The 20257-nt window shown below is 37.8% G+C and overlaps 1 protein-coding gene and 1 long non-coding RNA gene across 28 annotated transcripts in view; one reads left to right on the forward strand and one right to left on the reverse strand.

Moving 5' to 3' along the window:
• Positions 1–20257, forward strand: part of LOC108392319 (uncharacterized) — a 153290-nt gene that overhangs the window by 113912 nt on the left and 19121 nt on the right. For 4 of the 5 annotated variants that reach the window (XR_012129306.1, XR_012129304.1, XR_012129300.1 and 1 more), the window contains exon 7: positions 1–20257. This exon is cut by the window's left edge and continues 24841 nt beyond it; it is cut by the window's right edge and continues 19121 nt beyond it. This is a non-coding gene — a long non-coding RNA (uncharacterized lncRNA). The other variant, XR_012129301.1, reaches the window with a different exon arrangement.
• LPP (LIM domain containing preferred translocation partner in lipoma) overlaps positions 1–20257 on the reverse strand; it is a 628839-nt gene that overhangs the window by 68056 nt on the left and 540526 nt on the right. The window lies entirely within an intron of this gene.

Genomic DNA, 20257 nt, shown 5'->3' on the forward strand with positions numbered 1-20257 from the left:
GAAGGCACTACTTATAATTATATTTCTCTACTACCGACTAGCAATTTAACTTAACAGTAACTTACTTTTCTTTCAATATCAAATAAACAATCATAATAATGGGAATGATTTAATAGATCACTGATATGATTAATTAAGATCAGGCATGCAAAATGTTCATCACAAAAACTAGCAAGGAATAAAGCATACATGAAGTAATATTGCTGAAGAATCCACAGGAACATGCATGACTGAATACATGGGTGCTGGTGTTACCACAGTTGAACAGCCGATTTACTTGGTAATCTCACTGACCAATAAATTTACACACCAGACTAAATTAGCATATAGTTCTATTATCCAAGGTCCATTTTAATCCAATTCATGAATTCTGTATATATCTTTGTGGCACAAGTCTGTTTGCTCTAATTGCTACATCTGCTGCTAGGATTGGCTCTAGAAATTCGAGTAAACTACAGAAAACTTCACGCTGTTTTGGAAGCTATGCTTCATCCATAACCATCCATCAATTCCCCTATTTGATTGGGTTCACTCTTCTTTTCTTCTCCTACCCTAATTGATACTTTAAAGAGAAAACATAAAGGACACTAAGAGAAGTGTAAACTTTTCTCCTGAGTCAAACCTGTGCCTGGAATATTAGCTGTCAGGAGGAAATTTATATGGTATACAAAATGATAAAATGTAATTAGCTCCTGGGGGGCAGAGGAAGCCTTAAAAATTACCCATGAACAAGGGAAACATTATTCTGGGGTTAAGCCTTTGTATTATTTAATAATCACATCTACAAAGAACATGCTAATCAAGTGCATCAGTGAGCATTCTAGAAATGACTTGGTTTTTAAAATATAATCTTAAAAAATCCTCAATATGCACAACAGAAAGGGAAAAATAAACACAGATGCAAAAGAAACAAACTGAATTGTACTTTTCTGGGTCTTCCTCATCATCTCTGCAAATTCCTTCAAAGTATGCATTTAGATCTTTTCATGTTCTGATTACATTCACCATTAAAACACTGTGTAAAACCCACCACTGCTACCATTGTGGAATTGGAGGTTTATGCTAGCTGTAAGAAATAAGCTTTCAGAAGTCTCTGGTTGCATGAAGAATGATGTTTGCCCACTGGCACTGTAAGCACCAATAAAAGGAATTGAGAAGCACTAAATTGAAGAATTTTGTAGCTGAAATACAGAGAAAAAATAGAGTAACCAGGATTTTCTAGATTTTACTTTATTCCCTTTTGCCTAGATCATCATTTATATAAACTATACTTGATTTTGAAAAATAAAACATATAGCATATTTATACAAAATATTTACAAACTTGCTCATTCTTGTCCTTGAATAGGCTAGGATGAATGTAAGGGAATAAGAATTCTTTCCTTATTTTCCCAGATATCCACAAAGTGCCCTCCAAAAGGTTTTGCGGAGAATAAGAAGATAACATTGCACCACTCAGAGCTTTTAGCATAGCTGGGGGATTTCAACAAGTACTTAATCTTATTGAAATGCAACTCTGTGCAAGTCCCTTCCCTTCCCCTCTTTGGGCTCAGTTTTCTCATCTGTAAGTGACAGTTTTAGACACAGTTGATCCTTAAGGGTGTACCATTCCTTAATGAATGGTTCTAAGATTATTTTTCTCTGGGACAAAAGACCCAGATAGCCTCAGTAGTTCCTCTAATATAAGGCCATGTTTCTTTCCTGGCATAATAACTCCAAGTTCTATAAAATCTTTGAACAAGATGACTCTAAGATAAAATTAATGGAGGATATCACTGCTGCTGATGGCAACCAACATTTCTGGAGCACTTGAGATGGGTATGATGGTGTATTACTTAATTTATGTTGATATTACGAATGTTCATATTTTAGAGAAAGGCAGACTGAGTTTTATCCAGTCCTAACTGTACAGAACTACGGTTCCAGCACAAATCTCCAGATGCCACTTCTCAGCTGATGTCTACACTACTATCAATATCAAATTCAAATCAAATGCCATCTCCCATCTCCAATAAGGTTTTCCCTCATTTTCCTAGTCATGATTTCCTTCTACTCACTCTTTTTTTGGACAAGACTTAATCATACCCTCTCTTTTAACCTCCTTAATGGCAGTAACATTCTGTTCATCTTTCATTTCCTGAGGCTTTATTATGTAATAGGTTCTCAGGTAATGTGAATATGTGAATAGCCCTAGATCTATCATGTCACTGTTCAAGAGATGTCCTGTGGTTATTTAAGATGGGTGTAGTTTTATTTATGTTATACTTTATTGGAAATGTTTATAAAAGTCATTTATACCAAACTTTTATATATATATATATATATATGTGTATTTAATGACTCATATATACATATAAATACACTGTAACTCAATATTATTTCTGTATCTATATCTTATAGACATATTTATACAAGTAGCTCAAAAGAAATGTGATTACAGAAGAAACTTTTATAGTAATGGAGCTAACTGTAAATATCAATTTCTCTCAATAATAGAAAGAATTATGGTATTTTTCATACAATGGAAAACTCTACATAAATGAAGTGAATAGGGAGATATAAGTCTTCTGCATAAGATTGGGAGAACTGGGAAGACAACTGCTCCCATCCTTACAATTAAAACACGACAGGCTGTCTGCAAATCCACAGTATTTTCTGAGCCCAAACTGAGAACTGAGGCTGTAGGGCAGCTGACTAACCTGAAATCAAAGGGAAGACAGAAGATGTGATCATTTGGCTTACCTGAGGCAAACACCTTTGAATACTATACTATCTGGTAAGAAGAAATCATCTGAAATGTTAACAAATTATTAAAGGCTGCTGTGGGCTTGTATAAGAACATGGAACTCCTGGGAAGTGCAGATAGAAGGGGAATCTGTTTGATGTCCCTTTGTAGGCTCTTCTCCACAGATATCACCAGAAGTTTATAAGAAAGACTTGAGGTAGAGTGAGAGTTCTGGTGTGCGCCTGGGGAGGGGAACTGCAGCAGCTGTGTGAAAGGCTTAAAGGTCTACTCTGATACTTCTCCCACAAATTCACTTCAGCACGAAAGGCTTAGCCTTTGGGGAAAGGGCAGTGAATCCTGCTGCCCTTAGGTACCAGTCAAGACCCATTATGGCCGGGGGAAGGAAATATTTTATTCTGGGTGAGAGGAGGATCATTGAGACAGCCTGCTCCTGAGACCCAGAAACATAGTGCCTCCTAAAACTGAGGCTGAAACTGAATGGAGAATACCTCCTTGGCTTTCATAAACATCAAGTGCAGTAAGAGTAACAGCAGTTTGGTTGGTGTTGGGAGAGATTTCTCTGAGATATAGGCACACTAAGAAAAGACTTAAATTGGAGGGTGCAGATACTGAGAAAAATCCCTTTGGTAAACAACTCCCCACTTCAAAGACAAGGTAACATTAGAGGAATTTGGAGTCTGTGGTATACTGAGGGTAACCAAAGAAAAACACCACCACCACCTCCTCAAACAAAAGGTAAGTCATGACTAACCTGACTCAAACACCCCACACTAAAGGCCTAATGGAAGAAAAGACATGTCTGTTTCCAGGTATAAAATACATTGGCCTAAGCCTCTGCTGTCCTATGCAAGATGTCTTGTTTTCAATTTAAAAAAACTTACGATGCATATAAAGAAGAAAAAAAATAATACACTGTCAAGAGACAAAACAACCAACAGAAATAGACTCAAATAGAAAACAGATGTTGAAACTGATCAGGAATTTAAAATAATTATGATTAATGTTAAAAGGCTTTAGTAGAGAAGGCATAAAACATTCATAATCAGCAGAAACAGACACTATGTCATATGAGACTATCTCATTGTACTCTTATGAGAATAAAATGAAAATGCTAAGAAATAAAAAAAACACTTATTAAAAAAAGTTTCAATAGGCTCATATATATGCTTCAACAATTGGGGAAATAATCATTATGGTTGAAAATGGGTCAATTCAAACAGAGCATCCAAGAACTGTAGGCCATATCAAACATGTATGTAGTTAGAATGCCAGAAGGAGGAGAGTAAATGAGGCAGCGAATGAAAATATGAAGAGATGTCTATCTTCCAAAATTAAGGAGAAACAACAAACTGCAGATCTGAATGCCAAGAAATTAAAGGACTACCAAGCAGGATACATATGAAAACTAAAACTAAAACTAAAATAGGAAAACTAAAAACCTCTATAAACATAACATCTTCAAAGTGTTGAAAAACAATGAGAAAAAAATCCTGAAACCAGTCAGAGAAACTTACACCCAGCATAGAAAGCAAGCAAGAAAAATTTGACAGAGACTTCTTGTCAGAAACTATGCAAGTGAGAGGATAATGGAATGACATCTTCAAAGTGATGAAAGGAAAAAGCTGTCAATGCAATTCTCTACCCAGTAAAAATATCTTTCAGAATGAAGGAGAATTTTTCAGGCAAACAAAAATTAAGAATTAATTCATTTCCAGCAGACCTATATTGCAAGAAATTTGAGGTTCTTCAGACAGAAAGAATATATCAGACAGCAGCCTGGATTTACAAAAAAATGAAGAGTGCTGGAAAAGCCTGATTAAGTAAATTTTTCCTTATTTTTAATTGCTCTAAAAACTGTCTAAAGCAAAATTAGCAGCAATGTGCTGTGTGTTTATAGCAGATCTAAACATAAAAAGAATGACAAGAGCACAAATGATGTCAAGGAGTTGGCAGTATACTATTATTAGGTCCTGACACTGTACATTTACTACACCAAATAATACACCGTATTATTGAGGGTACACTCTGATTTATTAAAGATGTATATTGCAAAACAAAGGGTGACACTAACATTAAAATCAAGAGTATAATAAATAAATAGTAAAAACAAAATAATTGTGAAAAATATGCGATCTAAAGAAAGGCAGAAATAGGAAATTGAAAGAACAGAAGAAATTTAAAAAGCTAGCAAGATGAACTGTAATCCAACTATAGCAAAAATCACATTAAATATAAATAGTTTAAACATGCAAATTAACATACAGAGAAAGTCAGATTAGATAAATAAGTAAGACTCAACTATTTGCAGTCTGAAAAGTAATCCACTTCAAATATAAAGACATTGATAGGAAAAAAAAAATCTGGAAAAATACCATGATGAATAATCAAAGGAAGCTACATTAATACATTACCAAGTGGAAAAATAATACTTTCAGGATTAAAGAAGCATGTTACCTGATACAGGATAAACAGGATCAATTTTGGGGACAAGAAATCAATAATCATAATGTGTATGCATTTAACAGCAAGGCTTCAAAATACATGAAACAAACAAAAAGCATATGATTGAAAGGAGAAATAGACAAATCTACAATTATAGTTGGGGACTGTAGTACTCCTTTATTAGCAATTGAATAAGCAGTTAGAAAACAAGTATGCAGACAGAAATAAGCAGAAAACATTAAACAATACTATCAGTCAACTTCACCAGTTAACAATTATATATAACAACCTACCAAGCAACAGAATACAAGTATTTTTTTAAGTTCATGGAACATTCACCAAGATAGATCCTATTTGGGGACATATAATACATGTTAACAAATGCAAAAGAACTGAAGTAAAACAAGGTATGTTCACAGATAATAGGGAATTAACAGAAAGCCATTAACAGAAAGGCATAGAAAAAGAACCCAAATATTTGGAAATTCAACAATATACTTCTAAATAACTGATATACTTCTAAATAATCCATGGGTCAAAAGGAAATCACAAAGGGGAATTAGAAAATATCTTTAATGAAAATCAAAGCACAACTTACAAAAATTTGGAGGATGCAGCTAAAGTAGTGCTTATTAATTAAGTGTTCATAATAGAAAAGACAAAGATCCCAAATAGATGACTGAAGGTTTAACTTTAAGGAAATAGAGAAGAGTAAATTAAACATAGGCAAGAAAGAGGATTGGAATAATAGAGCAAAAATCAATGAAATTGGGAGCAAAAAACAAGAGAAAAATACCGATGGGACCAAAAGCTAATTCTTTTGAGAAAAGAAATCAGTAAGATCAATAAACTCTATCTAGACTTACCAAAGGAAAAAAAAGAGGTAAGATATGAATTATAGGTATCATGAATGAAAGAGGGGACACTACCACAGTACATACATGCATTAAAATTACAATAACATAATACTGTAAGCCACCATTGTGCCTATAAACACAGTTACTTTGATTAAACAGACCAATTTCCTGAGAGATGCAAATGGTTAAAGCTCACTTAAGAATAAATTTGTAAATAAAAGCCTCCTAACAAAGAAAATTCCAGGTCAGATGGCTTCACTAGCAAATTCTGCCAAACATTTAAGGAATAATACTGATTCCCACAAATTCTTCCAGAATATAAGATGAGGGAACACTTGTCAACACCTTTTATGAGGCTAGCATTACCTTATACAAAATTCAGACAAAGATACTACAAAAAAAGAAAACTATATACCAATCAATATCCTTCATTAACATAGATACAAAAATCCTCAACATACTGGTGAATTCAATTCAATACATAAAATGTTCAGCACAACAAGACCAAGTGGGGTTTATCTTGGGAATGCAAGGCTGTTAAAACACGAAAAAAATTAACACCATCCACCATATCAATAGGCTATAGAAGAAAATATCATTGTCATATCAACTGATGGAGAAAATCATTTGACAAAACGCAACACCCTTTCATGATGACAACTTTATTGTATGTCTTCTAGTAGAATGTAAGCACCCGAAAGGCAAAACTTTCTGCTCTTTTATTCTCTGATGCACCCCAAGAACCTGAAATAATTGGCTGAAATAACTGAATGAATAATTGTGAAATAACTCTAGGCAACTATAATTTTTTAAAGGAATGAACCAAGATTTCTTCAGAATGCATGAGTAAATGATTTTGTAATGTAGATATCCACCATTTTCTAATTTTAAATATCTATTTCGAGTAAGTCTTTGAATAAATCTGTTACAATAAGTGTTAGTTAATTGGTATAAAAGAGTCTTGTACATGATTGCAGAAACTAGGTCCTTCTTAAATGAAAAAACATAGAAGGAAGCACCTAAAAGAATGCCCTCAGGCTACTGTCTTGACCATTTACAGTCACGACTCCACTTTTATTTCAGAGATAATGAAAGAATGAGAGCCACAGGCTCTCATTTTCTTTTCTTTTCTTATCTAAAAAAATGTAGCTGGGAAAAAAAATCAAGCCAATCATCTCAGAAAAGATCAGAGCTAAAATATCAGCACTGGTCTACATACGTGGGACTATGTTGAAACATTTAATACTACAGTTACTGTTCAAGGTAGCAATCATATTTTAACACCCTAATAAAGGGCAATAGACACACAAATCATTCCTCACATTTTGGTAAGGTACTATGAGATTCACTAGAGGTAATGACATTCACCATTTCTCCAATTCTTCCCTAGACAGAAGAACAACGCATGCATTAATACTCTCATTGATAAAGAGACAAAAAAGAATTGAGACCCACAGATGTTAAGAAAATCTGCCCAAGAATAACCAGCAATGAATGGCCAAGTGTGTTAACCTACACTGCATAAGGAGTCAAGACACCACGGATCTGAGTACCACTCATTAATTAGCTGAGCACCTGCAAAGATTCATTCACTCTCCACTTCCTGAATTGAAAGGTTGGCCCACATCAGCTAACTCATGACTTTGGATGGCAGATTCCTGCTGGGCCTCAGTTAACACAGTCCTCAGATGAACACATCATTTATGGATTAAATATAGTGATAGACAGTAAATAAATGAATAAGAATCAACATAACAAGTAAGCCTTGAGCATTGCTATAGTCACATGCATACTTCTAGTTTCAAATTTATTTTGAAATTCTTTTGAAGAATAAAATCTATACTAGCATGAAGGTACTGTGGAGTCCATGGCAGTTACTTGTCAGAATATATAATAACATATATGAAAATTTATTAACAGCATAGTTTACATGACTAGGTGTTTGAAATAAAATAGGGACTTAACATATACTAAGGACTCTTCCAATTTGAAAATGCTAAGTTGAGTCTGAGATAGATCATTTTATGAAAAATCTAGGGCTCTTCCTCCCATTGCAGTATTTTTTTCAACATCTTTTTAGCCTAAGGGCCCTCTATTTAGTTTCAAGCCCAAAGTCCAACATGAAAGATAGGCAGAAATTGGGCTGCTCTGTTTGCTGAGTGTTTCTGCGTGGTTGGAGTAAGGAGGGGGAGGTTAGATTCTGGTGGGCCCTGCAGGCCAGACCACCTCTCCCCACTCAGGGGCTTCTCCAAGGAGCCTACAGAGCTCTGTGCAGCACTTTCAAAATAACGAATGACAAAAGGTTAAAACTCACATAACTACCGATACATCGATAAGAAAACATGAATAATCTAACCAAAAATATGGACAAAGGATGTGACTCGGTGAGTGGTTACTAAGTGTATGAAATGATACTACTAAAATCATACCACTAAAAATCATAAAAATGCAAAAGGAAACAACGGGATCCCACTTTCAGACAATCTTTCTGACAGAAACTTAATGATGAATATGTACAAGGTTAGAGGGACTATGTGAAATCAGATATTTTTACACACCTTTCAGAATAAATGAACTGGGACCCCTTTTGGAAGGCTATTTCAGTAGGTATCAAAATGGAAATGCACATACAGTTTTGGTTCAGCAAGATTATTCTAGAAATCTAGCCTACAGAAAGTCTCAAAACTACATAAAGATAACTTCACAGAAGTATTTGCTTTTAATGGCAAAAACTGGAAACAGCGTAAGTGTCCATCCATAGAGAAATTACTAAGTTATGGTTCACGCATCCTACAGAGTACTATGGTACCATAAAACAGACAAAGGCAGACCCATATATACTATTATTTTCAGAAAGATACCAAACATACATTATTAGGGGAAAAACAAAGTGAGATGTGGAACAATATGTATATTGCTATCTGTGTGTATACATAGGTGCATATATGTGTTTATGCACAAATAATCTGGATGTTGGAAATAGACAAATAGAACTGTTAACAGTGGATTCTAGGGGGAAGAGCTGGGAAGAATTTCACTGTTTATTTTATGTATTTCTCCATAATTTTATTTTTTACTGGAAGATGAAGTAAAATTAACTTTTATAATTAAAAACACAAGAAGTCTGGACTATATAGCATGCTGCCCCTCTTCACATAAACCACTTGAATGAGGAGACATAAGCCTAAATTACACATGCCATGTAAGACACTTTTCTGAATCCTACAGAAGTACCGTTTTGCTAGTAAAGCCTTTAAAATGAAGGTGGCAGGCACATTTCATAGGAAGTTCAGCATGGACACACTATGAAGACAGGAAATTTTAAACACTTCTAATGATGGAAAGCAAAAGGATTTCAACAACAATAAAAAAGGATTTAGTGGCATTAATAAAGAACTTCCTTAAAATAGCAAGTCACTGTTAAAATAACAAATAGGGTGACAAGGACATGGAAATGGAAAACAGTAAATAATGGAGCCTGAAGTTTGCAGTGACCCCCATGTCGTAGCTCCACAACTCTTGCGAAAACCATCTCTGAGAAAAAAAGTGAATCAGCATGTAAACCCATAAAAAGTAGGAGGTTTACATTTTAAGAGGTTTTTGTAATCTGTTGTGACTATAAAGGTTAAACAAGTATTAGAGGAGCAGTAATTCTTTCTGATTAAATTTTTATCCAAAGATAGAGTAAAATGTTCAACATGAGGCAAAGACTTTATTAACAGTTACAGGAGGTGTTGTGAGAGTTAAAAATCTAACTGGCTGAATGTGAGCTTTTACTTATTTTTTGTAAGGTAAAGGTGATGTTGTCAAATTGGAATCCTCTCGCTGTGCCAGATTGAATGAAAACCTGTTAAAAAGCAGTTGACTAATTATTTTTATTATTGAGAAGACTTGGCTTACACTGAAGGGGAAAGAAACAAAACAACTACACACATGTAGCTGAACTGGCAATTAAATAATTATTCATCACAAATAGTTAATCATCCTTTTAAGTGAAGAGGGTGGAAACCCAAGTGCAGCTGTATTTTAAGATACTGAGCAAGAAAATTCGCCAGCAAGTGACAGAGTTCATAAAATCTCAACATGGAGAGTCTTCACAGAGGGTGAATCTCCCTTCTTTGAAGCATCATTCCTTATTTCTATTCAGCGCTTGACCCAAGTCAACAAATGGCTACGTTAGGGTCTCACTACAGTGTTCCTTGACACTAGGAATTATGTCTTCTATTTCTGCCACCTCTCTCAGTAGTATTTCAAAGCAACTGTATCTTACACTTTAGGAGGCATATAAAAAGAACTGAAACCTGTCTAGGGCAGAGAGATCAAGATGGAACACAGGGAGAAAGCTGAAAATGGGACCTGTAAGGGAAGACAGAAATGGTCTTGGATTGTTTACCTTGCAGAGAAGACAACTTAGGGGAGAACTGAGATTTACCTTTGAATGTCTGAGAAAGTGAACTGACTTTAATATGTCCCTGGACAGGGTTAGATTTATGAGTTGCACTGTATATTTAAGTGATAATTCACTATGGAAAGAGTTTCAAGAAAGCAGTGTCAAGAGCACAGGTCCCCCTGGAGTCTGACTACATGAGTTTGAGTTCCAGTTCCCCTAACAATGGTGCCAATTTTGGACAAATTACTAAGCTTGTCTAAACCTCAGTTTTCTGCTCTATAAAATAGGGTGGATCAGAGAACTCCACCTCATAGTAAGAAGTGCACCACATAGGTATTCAGAGAATGTTATAACTGTCATTATTACTTATATTTTGTATTTCACATAAACATAAATATCAACCACAGACAAATAAATGTATGCAGGATATAAAGTACTCTTTCCAAATATCTACCATAAGTAAGGTCCCACACCAGGAGTTTTCAGATTTATTCCTTGCAAATAAGATATCCTCATTCTCCTGATGAAGAATTTGGAGGTTTATGTAGGTTAAGAAATTTGTCCGTAAGAAGAAAACAAATCCTACCATTTGCAACAACATGGATGGAGCTAGAGGGTATTATGCTCAGTGAAATAAGCCAGGTGGAGAAAGACAAGTACGAAATGATTTCACTCATTTGTGGAGTATAAGAACAGAGCAAAACTGAAGGAACAAAACAGCAGCAGAATCACAGACTCCAAGAAGGGACATGTGGTTAGCAAAGGGAAGGGGGTGGGGAGGGAGGGAGGAGGGGGTTAAGGAGTATTATGATTAGCACACATAGCGTACGTGGGTTATGGGGAAGGCAGTATAGCACTACTTAGTGATGCTATAGCATCTTACTATGCTGATGGACAGTGACTGCAACAGGGTGTTGTGGGGGGACTTGATAATATGAGTCAGTGTAGTAGCCACAATGTTGCTCATGTGAAACCTTCATTAGATTGTATATCAATGATACCTCAATAAAAAGAAAAAAAAGAAATCTGTCCAAAGTCATAAATAAATATTTTAATAATCAAACTCAATTTGAACTTAATTCTTACTGACTTCAAAATAACTTTTTCCCACTAGAAGGAGCTCTAAGAAACACAAATATGAAGGTAAGTCACAGGTTCTTCTCTCAAAAGCTGCTCTTACAGAGAATATAAGACAAACACATATAAATGCATAAGTATGTAATAAGACCATTTATATAATAAAGTGAGCAAAAGAGGAGTGATTGCATCTAAATGGTGAGACAAAGGGAAGCTTCAGGGACAAGGGGGCACTAGAGTTGACCATGTAAGATTTTGACCTAAAGATGCGAGGAAAGGCATTTCAATGCAGGGTACAGAATAAGCACAAGCAGAGAGTCAGGAAAGGGTAGGACTTTTGAGGAATACAAAGCAGGTCAAGATGGCTGGAGTATAGGATGTATAAAATAAGATGGGATCTGATAATTCAATCATATGCAAGTCTTCGAACTCTCAAACTTGTATATTTAGAGGTCTAGAAGACTCTATGATTTTAACACCTAGGCAACATTTAATGAACATTCATAGACAGCATGGACAGGATGGACTGGATTAATTGCAAAATGCCTTCACCAGAATTTTAATCATCAGGAACCTCAACCCTCTTGCATGGGAAGTATTGCTATGCATGTATCATGTATCGTAACACATGGGCTGTATTAATAAAGTGAGGAAGAGTACCCAGTAACTTGACCGTGGTTTTCCAGCAAATCCAGGACAAAGGCAGATTTCATGTCCTGTTAGTTTCTGTATTCCATTGCTTTGGTAAGTCACCAAACACCACACTTACCAGTCCAGAGCCCAAAGTTGTGTTTCCAATAAAAATAGCTGAAGACAATTCCCTAAAGCAGTTTTTCTGTTCAGTGGGAAGAGAGTAAAATCAACATGTTTGTTGTCAGGGCAGATTTTGTGGAGATGGGGATCTTGAACTCCAATTTTAAAGTTAGTTCAAGTTTGAGAAAGAAAAGAAAGGTCATCTCAGTGGGGAGAAAAAAGAACGAAGACTAAGTGATCTGATCTGATCAGAAGAGATGTTTTAAAGATTATGGAAAAGGGAGAACAGCAACTGGATCTGTGTGGAAAAGTAGAAAGAACAGTGTATTAGGAATCACAAGGCTGTAATCGAGACCCATTTTTGAAAATAGCTGCTGGAAAGTTGTTGATAAGATGGAACTGGATAGCAGAGGAAAGGCCTGGAAACAGGATTCCAAATCCAATGTGTCATGCTATCAAGTCATGTAGTAGAAAACGCAGGCATGGTTCACATTTGGGAGGGGAAAAAAACCCTTTCATTCTTCAGGTTGTATTTTTAACTAAGCCATGTTCCCTTCATGTTTGTCTTACTCTTAGTCTTACTTTTAGCTCTAGGAAACAATGAGAGTTGGAGAGATTAGACTACATGGTGTGTGGCTAAAAACCACAACACTTAGGGAAAAGCTTCCACTATTTACTTACTCATGATGTTGCCTCTATATCTCTGCTATTGCCAAAGGCCTTTCAGGAATAGCCTGTGACGGATGAGTGGTGTAAAAAGTAATGAAATGGCTGGGCTTTCTTTTCCTTTTGGGAGGAAGGCCAAAGTCCTTAGCGTGGTCTAAGTCCTTCATGGTCTGACTCTGAAAACTCGTCTTGCATCACACCTCCCCACCCAGCCGGAGCTCTAACCACACTGGCCTTCTTTCGGTTCCTCCTATCAGCGTGCTCCACTGTCTGAGATGTCTAAACTAGTCATTCCTCATAGCCCACTGAAGGAGCACTTCCTCAGGAGTGCTTTCTTGACCCTTCCATCCAGGTCACATTCATTCACTTTAATTTTCTTAAGACAATAGTCTCTTCTTTTAAAACACACTGTCTGTTTCCCTTAATAGAACATAAACTTCCCAAGAGCAGACGTCTGGTCTGTCTGTGAGTATCCCATGACTGATGTGCAGTAGGCTCTCAACTAATGTTTGTTCAGAAATTGAATATTTTCTTCCTCAAACATAAGGTACATCTCTGAATTGTGGACATGGAGGAGCTAGAACTTAAATTATCTAGCTGGGGCAAAATCAGTCTATTTGTTAGTCATTATTGTAAATCAGACCAAGAAAGAAAACATGAGTAAAAATAATGTATTATAAAGGGGAAGTGTCTTTTACATACTTTCTTTAGGTAAACAGGCCCCAAATTTTCGATTTGGAAAATTCCAGAAATTATGCTGATTAAAATTTAGCGATGATGATGATGATGATGATAATGATGAAAGCATGGCGGAGACCAGCTGGATGTACACCAAACCACTTCCTCTTCTTCTGGGGAACACAATGTAGCTACATTTCTAAGCATCCTTTGCAACTGTAGCCACATTACTGCATTCCAGACAGTGGAATATAAGTAGAGGGAAGGGTAGGCAGCATTTCCCAGTCTGGAGCGTAACCATCCCCACCCCCACCTTATGAGATCCTTAGGCTCTCTCTTCCCTCATCTGCCAGAGGCAGGGAATCCAGCACAGGAACCTCAGGCTCTACAGAATGGCAGGGCTACTGGAGGAATAAGACAGAGCCCAGATACCCAAGGAGAAAGCACCTGCCAAAGATCCAAATGGACTTTATCAGAGACAAATATGTGATTGTTAAATCACTGAGATTTAGGGGTTTCTTTGCTCCAGCAGTTAATATTATTTGCTCAAATTTATACATAAGTAATTAAGAAAGTTATATTTATTTTTAAAGTTATGTAAAGGTATTTTCAAGCATAAGGGTAGATTTGATGAACTGAATCTACTTCTAATATGTCTTTTCTACCCAGTTCTACTGCTTCATTTTTTCAGTGGCTGCCCATTCCCAGGGCTGGACCGGATCTTGAGGTCATTTTGGCTAGTGCCCAGCCAATGCAGACAGCACTCCTTGTCATGACGGGTCACCAACAGCCTCAGCCCAAGACCTTCATTAGAGAGCATGCACAAGGACCCCCTGAGGTAGTGCTTCTCGTCCTGTATTAATTGTTATAAAATTCTTTCTTGTGCCAAATCCCAAATCTCCTCTATGGATTTTTCCAATGAATTATCCTTCTAACACTTAAAGAAATGGGTTTAAAAATGATCATTTTCTTATGTTTGCTTCTCCTTGTCTTCTAACATGAATCCAGCTAAGTATAAATTGGGGGCAAAATGGAGGGTGACCAGAGTCACTTCAGCTGTAGCTGAAGAATATGCCAGAAGTTTGGAAGAAAAACATCTAAGTTCACTTGTTACATGGGTGGTACTTGGGGACTGGGGAATTATCATCCCTACAAATAAGCCATTACAAGTCAGACTTCTATGTGGTATTTGATTACCAAAGGATTTGAAGTATCATCTTGCCAATGTCTAGGACTTACTTTAAATCTTCTGATTTTACTGTTCTGGGGTGGAAATTTGGGCATCGGAATTAAAAAAAAAAAATCCCCTGGTGATTCAAATGTGTGGCCAGATTTAGATTTGAGAAACAGTGAGATATACCTTTACCTAGCTATCAACTAGCAATATAAATGATCTAAATAGGAATACTGCCAGAAATAAATGTAATATTGCTTACAAAGATACCTGTAGAAGCCAGCCTCTAAAATCAGGCTGCATTCATTGCTTGAAAAAAAAAAGAAAAGCATCTTTTCTTGTCATGATTTTTGCTCATTATCTGAGTACCCATAACTTGAGGCTACTGAGGAGTCTTGGTGATCAAAGTCTGGCTGGAGATCAACTAAGACAAGTACCCATGGCCTGCAGACCACCTGCAGAGGAAATTACACCAAGTCACTTGATTTATCACACAGGAGAAAACACAAGTCCCTTACAGACTTGGGAACGTGAGCTTCACGTGGACAGGGCCCAGTACCTTGTTCCTAGCTGTCCCAGCACATACAATACTAGTCTTGACACCTAGGGTGCAAGTCCTCTTTAAAGGTTCTCTGAGTGATAATGAACCCAGCTGGATGGGAGACCAGAATTGCTGCTCACTCATCCAAATGGCTTCACTTAAAGGGAAGGCGGATGGTTACTCTGGCTTCAAACGTCAGTGAAATGATGGGTTATATCCCTTATCTGGGTTGCAATTGCACTCTCAGTAAACTGAGAAAGGAAGATTGGACTCTGTTATCTTCATGATCTTTTCTTTCTAGATTTCTAAATAAAAAGAAACTTCTCTGTGCCTCTGACTGCTGTCTGCAGCCCCTCTGAAGCTAGCAGCCACCATAGCTGGGCTTCTGTGATGTGGACCAGTGCCCACCAGAGGGACTAGAGGCACACACACTCACAGTCCGAGGCCCTGACATCTTCCCCTCTCCTGATGCTGACACTTCTACTCTTTGTAAAATATCTCCCCTCACGCTAAAAAGTGAGACAGTTTAAACTTTGTACAGTGTGATCTTTATTTTATGCTATGCATATGACTGATTACCGAATGCACTGCCTCAGGTGTCCCAGTTTTACTAGAAGATGGGGTGACTGAGCAGAGGAACTCACTTTGATTTTACTTTTTTCTTTCTAATTTCAACACACATTATGAGTGAGTTGGGGAAAGGAGGGACAAATTAATCTAATCTGTTCCTTCTTATATTTTGCTCTTTCTCTGTCTCAGAGTCAGCCAGATAGGTTTGTGTACTCCTCGATGGACTTTATGAGGGTTCCACTGCATCAGAGAAGGTGGTCAGAGGAACAGTAGCTGCTCAGAAGAGGGAAGGGGCAATTCTGAAATGCTGTTGGTGCAAATTTTACTTCTTGTTGTAATACTTTCAATGAAAGGTTTACTGAAACCCTAAGCAGAAATGTAGGAGTCAGGGTCCCACTACTTGCTAGAGGCGAAACCAGAAATGCCCAGCACAATCTCAGGTGGAGGCCATGAGCTTGCATGAGGTAAGAGGAAGAAGAATTGGTATGATGCCATTTCTAAAAGCCATAAATGTTGACTGGCACATGCTGAATCCGTCTGTGTGGGGTTGAAACTGAGAAAGATGGACAACAATTCTTAAAGCAAGAAGGATTCCAGATGTTCTACCCTTCCTGTTAGATAAAATCTGGAAGTAAATTAAATTGTCAACTCCTATCCTGTCCTAAAAACTGATAGTAGGGGATACACAATTAGGCTGTCCACAGTATTTCGGCGGAGGGAAGAGAACCACGGGAAGGCGGTGGGAAGGTGGCCCAGAATAGGAGCCAAAGAGAAGTGCTGGAATCAGAAGAGGTAGAAGAGGTCTTGTCTAGAGCTCATGCTTTCAGTACACACCAATAAAGCATCTCTGTGCCAGGCACCAGCTCACAGCATGGGATCTAGTAGTACCCTCAATTAAACTAGGGGACAGAAACCTTCCCTGTCTTCAAAGAGTGGGATGCAGATAAGCAAAACCCACATCCACACTAACAAGTAATAAAAGCTATGAAGGGCAGTTCCCTGAGTGCTATGAGCTGCACAAATCAGTAGGACCAAAGTGTCTTCAGAGGCCAGAGAGACTCCATGGAAGAAGTAAAAAGTCAGCTGAGACCTGAAGGACAGGAATGTGTTAGGCAGGCAAAAGCCCAGGACAGGGTGTTCCAGGTAGAAAAAGATTATGCAAAAAGGGCCAAGAGTAGACATATCATGGGGCAGCTGGAAAACTACAAGCAGCCCAGTGTGATTAGAGGGAGGGTGAGAGAGAGGAGGCTGGCAGGGTAGAGGTCTGTCTTATTTCAGCCGCCAATCACAGTAGCTCACTCACGCAGGACATGCATCTCCCACTTACGGCCAGTGACAAAAGGTCACATTAACAAAGGTACATTAAAATACTTTAAGAAGCTTTGTTTCTATGTACCGAATGACTCAGGAAGGGGAACACTGGCAAGAGAACCCACTGAAGAGTTTTAAATAGGAGAGCAACATGATGAGGTGTGAATCACGGAAAGATCAGGCATTCTCCTTGAGGAAGACACTGTGGAGTAGAAGGCAAGTGCCAGATCTGGGTGGCAAAGGGGTTGGGAGGAGCAAAGTGTGATGGGCAGCCACTCCTGCCAGACACAGGCTGGAGCTGCGGAATGGGGCCATTGCTGAGAGATGACGGCTGGCCTCCCACGGCCCTCGCACCCTGAGGCCCACACCGCAAGGCTGCCCCCAGATCACAGGGAGCGGGAAAGGCCAAAGATTAGCCACCTGTTGCTTTCTGAGCGCTGAAAGTGGGAATTCTGACGTACTGGGTGGAATTATTAATTTGCTTCACTTTAAAAGTCATATAGATCTAAAACTTCTGAAGTGTTTATATTTATTTATTCTTCAAGTTCTTTCCATCTGGCTCAATTAAGTTGGGCAAACCAGAGCTATACTGTATTTCACTGGACTAAGAAAACTGCCTAAGTTGGATGAAAACTTCTCAAATTCTTTTAAGTATATATGTATATGTATATTCATTTAAACTTTGAGTTGGCAAAGAATGACACAAAGTGAAAAGTAGCACTCCCAGATTTGCGTATTCCTAGTTTATCTATGCCTATGTGTGTGTGTGTGTACATATGCACACACATGCACACACAAACAGTTGTTTTCAAAGTTTTCTTGTAAACACAAATGAGATCCCTTATGTACTATTTTGCACTTTATTTTCTTAGACTAGTTTGTCTTGGGTGACTTGTATAGTACATATAAATATACCTGGTTTTTCTAATAGCTTCCAAGTTATTGTATGAATTTGCCATATTTAATTTGTCTTGTAATTTTATTTAACTAGTCTCTTCATAACATTAAGAGCAATGCTACAGTGTGTATTCTTGAACAGGTATTGCTGTGGCCTTTTGTAAATATATCAAATAGCATATTTTTGTTTGAAATGAAATCAGTGTCAAAAAATGTTTACAACCAAAAATTTGAAAGATAGTACTAAAATCTGTTTGTAAAATGTTGTATCAATTTGTATTCCAACCAGAAGTAAAGGAGAATACATGTTTCCCTATATCTTTGCCAAAACCAAGAATCAAACTTGTAAATCATGGCCATTTTGGTGAGGGAAACACAGCTCTTTTCATAGGCTTATGAGCTATTTTTAGTGCCTCTTCTATGACAGCCTGTGGATGTCCTCACTCTTTTTTGTCTGGATGGTGCTTTTTAAATCCATTTTCATGAGAACTTTATATATAATCAAAATTATTGGCACCACTGTTTATTATGTTTGTTCACATAAACAAATTACCAAGCCTCAGTTTCCAAGTGTGTAGGAATGAGATGCCATAATGGATGTGAAAGCATTCTGAGAATTGTGAACTGCCGTAGACACAAGGTCCTTGTATTCTATAAACATTTCTTACTGGAGTGTTTCAAATTATTGCATACATGTAATTTGGCCATATATTGGGATGGGAGGGGATAAGTGCTTACTGTCAAAAAATAAAAATACCCTTTAAAGTGATCCTAGGTATCACTTTGTGAATGAAGTGAAAAGGCACAGTCAGTTGTTCCAGGGCAGGACTCTAGTCAGTGGCACAAGCAGATGGACCCAGCTCTCCTGATTTCCAGTTCAATGTACTTCCATTAAGCCAGGCATTTTGTTAAAAAAAACAACAACAATAAAACAAAACAATGCAACTCACTATGGATAAGGTAATATATTGGGTGAAAATAACAACGGAGGGTAGAGGGACCACAGCAGGCTCCTACTGTGAGGAGCAGCCCTTGAAATAGCAGCCACAGCAACTGTGATTGGGCTCCAAGGACCGATGGTTGCAACACTTACAGTCAGCACCGTCGCCCCCGCGTCATTCTGATCTATGCCTGCAGGAGAGGACTCGGAAAAACAACTGAGCAGCGTGCTGGTGAGCTTCAGAGGAAATGACTCAAGGGTTTGGAGACTGGGGTTGTACAGCAGGGTTATAGAAACTGCAATCATTTATCCAGTGCATGATCTTTATTTACCCCACAGTCACCCATTTAGGGCTTATGCATGCAGCTGTGCAGTCAGGAATCTCATCTTTGTTCAGTTCAGTGTAATCTATCAGTCAAGAAATGCTCACTGAGTGCTTTCTTTAGGGTGTGATGAGGAACAAGATATCTTCCCTGCCCTGGGGCGAGTTCACAGCTAATGGGGTACATGAGAAATAAACAGATAATTTCAATGTAACCTTCTAGTAGGTATGATAGGGGTAAAGCAGAAGATGCATCACAGTAGCTGGGAGGATGAGGTACAAGGATCACTACCACTGTGAGGGAAAGTGCTATCTAAACTGAGGCCTGAAGGAGGAGAGTGCTGGACTAGGTGATGGAGATGGAAAGGAGAGAGCTGTGCTTTCCAATGAAGGAAAGCATTTGCCCAGCCTCGTTTTGTCAGTGTGTGTATATGTATGTGTGCATGTGACACATTGTATGTGTGTGCCCCTAGGCTTTTTATATGCCAGTCTGAGGAGTGTGAACTTTATTTTGAAGGCAATGAAAAGTCATATGGCTGGGTCATATGGCAGTGAAAAGTCATTGCAGAACTTTGAAGGAACTTGCCATAAAAGTGAAGATAGATAAAAAAGGAACAGAAGCATTACATCTGAATTTGGTGAGTGAATAAGAGAAGAGGGAAAGGGCAGCAAGTGTCCAGGACAGGGAAAGGGCAGCAAGGATCCCAGAGAAGGAAAGGACAGCAGGTATCTGGGACAGCTCCTAAGCTTTTGCTTAGGGCACCAGGTGGTACCATCCACTAAACAAGAACACAGCAAGGGGCAGGTTGTGAAGGGAAAACTGTGGGCTCTGTTTTAAAAGAGTTCAATCTGAAGGCCAATGAGCCTACATATAAAGACTGTCTGGTAAGGTGA

This window comes from Manis javanica, chromosome 3 (genome assembly GCF_040802235.1).
Source record: "Manis javanica isolate MJ-LG chromosome 3, MJ_LKY, whole genome shotgun sequence".
NCBI lineage: Eukaryota > Metazoa > Chordata > Mammalia > Pholidota > Manidae > Manis > Manis javanica.